The sequence below is a fragment of the Pleurodeles waltl genome, chromosome 4_2 (assembly GCF_031143425.1).
Source record: "Pleurodeles waltl isolate 20211129_DDA chromosome 4_2, aPleWal1.hap1.20221129, whole genome shotgun sequence".
NCBI classification, from domain to species: domain Eukaryota; kingdom Metazoa; phylum Chordata; class Amphibia; order Caudata; family Salamandridae; genus Pleurodeles; species Pleurodeles waltl.
The window spans coordinates 1,014,117,200-1,014,126,348 of record NC_090443.1 but is presented as its reverse complement, the minus strand read 5'-3'; the positions used below and the strand labels follow the sequence as shown (position 1 = coordinate 1,014,126,348).

General features: G+C 43.1%; 1 non-coding gene across 1 annotated transcript; it reads right to left on the bottom strand.

Moving 5' to 3' along the window:
* Positions 1–8,308: 8,308 nt before the first annotated feature.
* TRNAG-CCC (transfer RNA glycine (anticodon CCC)) lies at positions 8,309–8,379 on the bottom strand. The gene has a single exon. It is a non-coding gene; the product is annotated as a tRNA-Gly (tRNA).
* Positions 8,380–9,149: the final 770 nt, after the last annotated feature.

Here is a 9,149-nt window from a genome sequence, read left to right as displayed (position 1 = left end):
TAGGCCAACATCACATACTTCCAGTGAGGCATATTTTTCTACAGACACAGAGGAGCAATAACACCCATGATCATGAATAGCATGTACACCTAGGCCGTTGCACTCTAGTCCCACACACTTTTAGTACAACTTGTGGAAGTACATGGCCCTGGAAGATCCAACCTACAGTGTACTCAGTACATCGGTTACTAGGGAAGCAGCAGATTTCAGACAAGCCATTTGCAGAAGCTATCTGGGAGAATGTCAGTCTGACATGCAGACTCAGTCCGAGATGAGTCCCAGAGCAACTCTTACATTAACTAGTGTATTCCACATGACTCACCCCATTTCCCATAGCGGGCCCTACAGGAATGGCCTACAGACCCAAAATCAGACAAATGGATAAGCATAGGTCAACTCAAAATGAAGTGATAACTGAAATCCCACTAATGGAACAAGACTAAAGATTGGGCAGCGCATCAAACCTTGCAATGTGTTCAACACACAGTAGTCCATCACGCATTACCAGCAAACACAAAAAATACCACACATGCAACACTCACTGTAGGTGTCGGGGTCCTCAAAATGAGCCACCTCTCCCACTGTGTACGGTGCAGGTCCACCTGTAAAGCATGGAAGGAAGAATATACTCAGAATCTGTGCACTGACAAACAATTGCAAATACAAACACAATGTGATAATATGACATGAGTAATGAAACACTTTCACACATGCTCATACTGCATGGAATTATTAATGCGCAAAATATTACATCGGATGAGTCTCCTGCTACAGTTACACACACTACTACACACATGCAGTGGCCCGGACTGTCATGTGGTGGCAAAGATGCACCTCCATTAGTATGCAGCAACAATATAGGTGTGCAATCATCTCATCATGTGTATCCAAGAGAGACATCCAAAAGCTGGTTACTTGAGGACTGCCTGACCTGTTAAACAGCCTATGTGGTCATGGCACATATGTTACTGATAGGTACATGGTACAGAGGGCCAGGTACTTTGGCAATACTTCATGTTGTTACAGTTTCATACATTGATGTGTCCAAACAATGGTGATTGGCACCAAACATAGATGTTTGTACCCTAGTCCATACCTTTGGACTGCCATCCCTATTCTGATTTGGGCACAAGTGACAATAAATACCTGTCTAATATGTTAGCTGAGGGCACCTGAGTCCTTTACAAATATGGTTCATGCTCAGATCTGGCATGTAACAATTAAATGTGAAGGAGCACATTTATCACGACAAGGCATGGCACTTCCGTGAACATTTTCCCTACACACCAACCAGACACACATGTGACATATGTGTGGGCCACATTGCTAACTTCAATTGACATGAAGGCAGCACTCATTTTCAGCATCATGTAGGGTTTACAAATGTCAGTCTAGCTATAGCGTCAACATATGTAGGTATGATGTTTCTACATCCATACTTCACCGGCTATTGTGACCTGTAGAGTCCTGATTGCGTCATTAATGTGTCGCTTGTCTGACACAAAGGCGGCACTACATTACATTCTGCTACAAGCAACCTGTATGTGTTGAAAACATGAGCTACCTGACTGCTAGCATTTGTCATCCTTCACATAGTGCATCAATTACCATGTATGTTTCCCTACCATTACACACAGTCAGCTACTTATCTGGCAGATTGGGTAACAATCATCACATGTCACAACACAGCATTAAATTGTGCACATTTACATGATCTGTACTCACCAACATGGCCACCAATCCTGATTCCCAGGTGGTCCAGCATATCTTGCTCCCTGGAGATCAGATCAGCCCAGCGGTGCTTCAATTGATGGTCATTCCTTTGGCTACCATATAGACGCACCAAGGGATGGCGCACCTTCCCTCACCAGACTTTACGGGCCTCCATGTGATACCCCTGTATCACCCTACCCCCAGCCTCCAGCATAAGTGGGAGGAAATGGCAAACAAGCCATATAAACCCCCCCAATTCCTCCTCACCCATCCTGGAAAGCCATGGCCTACCAGACATTTCAGCACTGAAAAAGGGGAAAAAGTAGTAGAAAAAAGGAAAAGGGGGAAATGGCGAAAGGTAGAGTGGGTTAAATACAAAGAAAACTTAACAAGAAGAAGAGCCCAACTATCCCCTATATCACAGTACCCACAACAGACTCCCACAAACAATATATACAACACTGGACTTGACAAATTAATACAACACAGACTCAGACAGTATTCTACAACAAGACAATGATGACAAAAGAACAAGTGAGATGGCACACTGGACACAAAAGCACTAATACACAGGACAACACTTTGCACACAGCCACACAGTCTAGAATAATCAGAGACTGCAAAGTGAAAGTACACCCACTGTACAGATTCTGTAAACAGGATATCCTATTACATCACATCCTGCATAAAATGGCCGCCGTTTTATTCCATTATGCGTCATATTTTCACGCATACAGCTTGGCGTCATATTTTGTGACGCACAGGAGTGCAAATAATGGAGAGTCAATTTTTTTTTCAATATTGGGATATAATATTTGTTTGAGGCATATTTTACAGTTCTAGAGGTGAAAATTAAGCCGCAGCAAATTATGATATCTATTTATGAAAAATATTTTTGACTCAGCATTATCTGCACTCCTGTGCGTCAAAAATTATGACGCACAAGCTGTATGCGTGGAAATATGACGCATAATGGAAAAAAACGTTATGCAGGATATTATGATATCTATTTATGAATTATATTTTTGACTCTGCATTATCTGCACTCCTATGCGTCAAAAATTATGACGCACAAGCTGTATGAGTGGAAATATGACGCATTATGACAAATATGTATTTCATTTGTCCAAATGAGAAATTAATTTTGGCATGACCAAACGGTGCTAAGTGATCAACTTTGGGGTTAGCTATAGCAAATGTCCCTTATAGGATGTATAGAAGGTATTCACAGTGCAATAGTAATGATTGGCCAGAAATGGATATTACTCATAATTGTACACATATGTAGGTAATTGCTGATTGCTAATTTCAAAATATGAAAGAGATACCAGGATGTATTCCTTAGCAAAATTGTGTCCAAATGTATCAAGCTATTCAAAATTGCATAAAGGCCAATTAGGTAGGTAGTGCAATTGTCGCCTAAACATTTTTTGGGGGTAACCATGTCCTAATTACGAGTTAATTTATCTAAAATGTGTTTCACTTTTGACATGTAGGGCACACATGCGCCTTATGCATGTGTGTGCTTCACATGTGCATAAAAAATGTATATTTGGGGTGCAGCAGAGGGGGACTTAGGCCCCCAGCACGCTGGGGTTAGCTGTTCCAGACTTGCAACTTTATCCAAGGGTTTCCCAAATTCAGTAATGCAAAACCATTGGCAGCAGGCCCATGGAAGCAAATTGGGTATGATTCACTGTTTGCTAATCTGTAATCCCATTTGCCCATTTGACGTTTGCCCTATTGATTCTTTGGAGAATTCTGACATACCATTTTGCATTGATTTCATATCAAAATCTCAACGTTCCTTATGTCATGATAGCAAATAGGTTGTTGATGTATGTGGCCCTTTATGCATTACCTGGTTTAGTGGCATGTTTCATTCTTCCTGCTAGGTTACAACTGGGACACTACTGTGATAGGCTGCTTGCAACCATTTTGTTGATTGGATGGTACATGTACATGTGTGTGGTCCAATATTGATCCAGTATCAACTGTTAAGGTGTAGGTTGTCACTGTAACGTCCACGTCTCCTCATGAGTTAGTGGCAGCTAATCGTGTATCTAATGAGTATCGTTTGTAGCTAAATGTGAGAAAAGTCATTGAGGACATGGTAACCTACACGTGGATGGTCCCACCCTGTCACTGAAGACGTGTAATGAGACTTTCAACTGGGCAACCTTGGTGTGCTGAGTGAGAGAATGTCTCAGGTGTCTGGATCCGGCATGTGTCATTGCAACATTTGTACTCAAGTTGGCCTCTGTGGATGGTAATGTATCAGGAAACATCATAGCCTCTGTGCAGAAGTAAATGGCTGGTATTCAGCACACACGACTCATCTTTATTATTTGAACAATGTAACTCAGCGTGTGAACTGTCAGGGTCCTCATATGTGTTGACTTTTCATGGACATTATCTGAGGTTGCTGGTTGGGCTGGAGGCCACGTACACCATCAAATGCTATGGTCCAGGTACACTGTCACCCTTTGTAGTTTAGGCATTAATGAGGCCCAGACAACGGAAGGGCCATGATTTAGCTATTCAAGGACACTGTCACAAATATGATACAAATAACAGTCAGATGATGCAATACTATGTATTTGAGTATACATTGATGAGGCAAATGACAAATTAGTCTCTGAGGTACAAGAGGTTTTGGACAGCACGTGTGGTCCATAGGTGGACCCCAGGTATCTTTAGGGTAACCCACGGACAGGTGCCAGTCAGGCTGACAGGATGCTGGGTCAATCAAGAGCCAGTTCTTTCACAAATTACATGATCAGTGGTCTGACTAGGACTGGTCAGAGGGAGCAGTAGACAGTTGACATGTCACACTGTGTATGTCCTGTATTGTTTTGAAGGTGACACATGAACCCTGATAAAGTGTTACACGGCAACATTAGTAGCAATGCTTAATGGTGTAATTGCCCAAATGCCAACATCTATGCTGTAGGAGGCATCAGCAGGGACGGGCATGTACATTTGGGTGGTGTGCATGGAGGGGATCACTGGTGTGGCCTCCATCAGTGTCTCACTAGTCCTGTCAGATGAGATTTGCTGAAAAATAGCCTACAGTACCTTTCACACGAGAATCAATCCACAGGTGATACCAGGCCTTAAAAACTCCAAGCCTGTGTATTATATGAGCTGAGTTCCATGCAGTGAGATGGTACTATGACAATGGTAGGCATAGGAAAGGGTGTGGCACACTGTATGACTCTTGTGAGTGTGTGTGTGTAGATGAGGGAATCTCAGTGTACACATATCAGCATTCCAGGGACCTCTTCAGACAGGTGGGGTGTGACCAGCTGCATGTGTGTGTAATGATTTTTAAAAAGGGCTGACATGTAGATGGGTAGTGATGTGCTGGATGCCTTTCATATGTGTGGCACTTGTGCTGTGTATGTTCTGCTTATGTGTAACTCTAGTGACAGATAGTCATTGCAAAGATTGTAAGTAGTTGGAATTACTGCTGCCAAGAGTCTGGTAATACATTCCTGTTCCTGAAGCATAAGCATGTGAACTGCCTGATGTATGAGGCCTGTTTTCCCCTAGTTGAGTGATGGTGTTTTAGTTGTGTGCCATCTGCTGCGATGAACCATGTTTCCTACATGTATGTGTGTCATATGTGTGGTCCTCAGCTATTGCCCTTCAAAGGTGAACTGTACAGGATGTCAGTCATTTACATTGTGTGTGTGTATGTGACCATTGTATGATGGGCATTACATTTGTTGTGTGTTTTTCTGTGTCCTGATTGTTATATCATTATTGCTCCTTGAGACGACATTCTTCTTCTGATATTTAAAGTTAAAGGTGGGCAGAAATGAATAGGCCAAACCATGATGTGGTGTTTGTTATCAGTGTTTATTTACAATAGTGCATTAAGTGGTGATGGTGATAATTATGAAAATAAATTATTTACACTCTGTTGGTGCCTACGCACTCCAGCAGCCGTGTTTGGTTGTTCCCCCTCCTGTTGCAGGCCAGCATCCTCCTCTTCCTCGTCTTCAGGCATGTATGGGTCTGGTTCGAGGAGGGGAATGTTCCTTTTGACACAAATGTTGTGCAATATTGCACATGTGAGTATGATCCTACAGACCATCTCGGGGAAATATAGTAGGCTACCACCAGTGATGTCGAGGCAGCGGAACCTTGACTTGAGGATGCCGAAGGTCCGCTCGACAATGCTGCGTGTCCTCTTATGGGCGTCGTTGTATGCCCGCTCTGCAGCAGTACTCGGGTTCCCAAATGGTGTCATTAGCCATGGCTGGATGCCATACCCCTGATCAGCTGAAAGAAAAATAAAATGGGATCATGTTGATGTAGCTTGCATTATTGAAAAGACCGTTCGTGGCAGTAGTTGTCTTGTGTTGTCTGTGACTCTTTTGTGTACTGATGTGACATCCTATACTTGTAGGCTATACCATCTGCATTGTGTTTTTACCTTGGCTGAGCACGTGTTTGTCTGCTAACAGTTTGTCATCAGTATGTTTTGTGATTTTCAGTGCAGTGTGCCCTCCCTAACATTGTGACTTGTGATACAGGTGTCCTTTTGTCTTCACTTGGGGTGAGTAGACAGTTCAATGTAGAGTTTAATTTATAACTGTTGTTAGCACGTTCATATGAAAGTACCCTGGACATCCCATACCTTTAGACTTAGGCAGTGTATTAATGTAAAGGTCATTGTGACACTTACAATTTGCAAGGTGACATTTCGGATATCACACCCATTGACGTCTTCACATTAGGCTGTACAGTAAATTCCAATGTGTGACAGCTTCAATGGTGACTTACGAAACATGGCTAGTGATGTCAGGACCTCAGTGTGTTCCTGTCTAGATGTTGCTGTTGTGGTGTATGTGTTGTGTGTCCTAGAGGGTTGCTGTACAGTGTGTGAATAAGTAGGTTTTAGTACTTACCAACAAGTAGTCCATTGCCATACCGTCCATCCTGGAAGTGTTGGTTGATGGTAGAGTGACGGAAGATGAATGAGTCATGGACACTTCCAGGATATTTAGCCACGATGTTTGTGAACATTCCTTGGTGATCGACTATCTCCTGCACGTTGATTGAATGTGTGTGCTTCCTGTTGCGGTAGAGGTGCTCAGTTGCAGCAGGTGGCACAAGGCGTACATGTGTGCAGTCGATTGCACCAAGGACGTGTGGGAAGCCACTGATTGCGTAAAACCCCTGTTTAGTTTCCTGCTGCTTCTGCAGTGTGTTAGGGAAGCAGATGTGGCGGGGTGTCAGGCGAATGATGGCATCCAGTACTTTTGGCAGAAATGCGGAGAATGATGGTTGTGATATTCCGCCAACCAGGGCACCAGTTGTTTGAAATGAGCCACTTGCCAGCATGTGAAGTACGGCAAGCAGCTTTGTTTCTGTTGGTATGGTGCGGGGTGTCACCAAAGTGGGGGCCAACTGCTGTTCAATGTTTCGCAGCAGCTGCTGGATGGCCTGCCAGTTCAACCGGTACCTGTGTATGATGTTGTGTTCCCTGAGGCCCTGAAGGGTTGTTCTTGGGCGGAATATCCTCTCCTGCCTTCTGCGCTGCATTTGGGTTCCCTGCTGGTGTTGTTGTAGCTGCTGTTGTTGCTGCTGGGCTCTGCGTCTGCGTGCACGCTGGATAAAAATCACCTCCATGGCGCCCTGTTGCTGCTCTGCTGCTCTGCTGCTCTGCTGTTTGTTCTGTGTGTTCTGATTAAATACAGGTGTGTTTGCCCCATTTTAACACCTGCCCTGACCCAGGCGTTAAATTTGACGCAAATCGGGCTGCGCGTCATTTTCTGGCTCCGCCTCCCGGCCGTGCGTCATTTTTGCCCGGAAGCATAAATACGACGCACGGCCGTTTGCGTCGTTTTTTGGACGGGAACGCCTACCCTGCATATCATTAACGCAGGGCGGGTTGCCGCATCCAAGAAATGACGCACACGGCGGAATTTTGTCGTCCGCGGGCTCGGGCGTCAGAGTTTAAATATGGGGCAACGTTTGCACTGATTGTGCGTCAAATCTTTTGACGCACAATCGGCGCAAACGGAGTATAAATATGCCCCTTAGTGTTTTTTTTCTATCTATAAAACAGTATATGCTATTCAAGATATTGTGTGTCACTTTTAAAAGGTGACACCAACATAACTGCAAAACCAATAGAGCAGAGATATTTGGTACTTGTAGGAACACGAATAATGAACATTTACCGCGCGCTTTAATTTGTTTTAGCCGACTAGCGCCCAAAACATTGAGTGGCGCTATTGTTTCCATGGGAAAAAAATAAAACAATATTGAAGGATATCTCAGATTACATTGCTTTGCCGTTTACAAATTATTTTGTATTAAATTAATTTTTAAAATAGTGTTTCGACTATCAGAATAGAATCTCCTATGTCCCACTGACCAAAGCAAAGTACTTTTACCATACGAATATTTTAGGACGTTGTGCGTGTGAACTTGCAATCATCACAGGATTTCATACACTTACCAAAATAGTAAAATGTTAAATCTTTTCCTGTAAATTATAATTTGTAATCCGTCCCTGCACTCGAAAGGAGTAAACTGAATACATTCAATGTTAGAAATAATTAAAAACCAAAACGTATGCGCCAGCCGGGAATCGAACCCGGGTCGCAAGAATGGGAATCTTGCATGATACCCCTACACCACTGGCGCGGATGGTGAAATGGTGCACATCTGTCCAACTTGGATCCAATTACACAATGTGTGTGTCCTCTTATAGTATCTTGTAATAGTATTTATATAGCGCTTACTACCCCTTTTCTTTTATTTGTTGAAATGGAGCTAAACTAAGCTCGACATCTGTTAATATGTGCTGCGCCACATCGTTCGAGTATCCTTGCCCGGTGCCAGACGATTTTTAAAGCTCAAGCGCCGCCTTGTGGCTCAGAGGGGAATGGGCCTGTCTGGAGCAGAGCCAGTCATGAGACAGACACCCACACACGCTTCCTGGGGCTCTGGAGAGTTGGAATTTCACCTTCACTTGTAAAATAAAACAGACTTCTTAAATTCTTGGCGAAATATTTAGATTCTCAGGTAATATTTTGGATACAAGAACTACATAGTTATGTTTTCTTACAACCATAATTAAAGCACGATGTGCATGTGCATTAGTGGTAGCACACTGGCATTTACAGACTGCATGCACATCTTCCATTGGAGAAACCACTACATTTTCACACATTATATAATCTGTGGGAATCGGTCATCATTGAACATTTATCATTTGCACGTGGCAATGTTAAGTCTCTTGATATGTTTTGATCCTAATAAACTCTTTGTTTCTACCGCACACCAGAATTACAAGAAAAATGTGCTTCATTTATTCTTTCCTAACTGCTTATATACTTGGAAACATTTGCACATGTTATTTACAGGTATTTATATTTTGTTGTGTTTAACAAAAACACAGATTCTACAGCCTT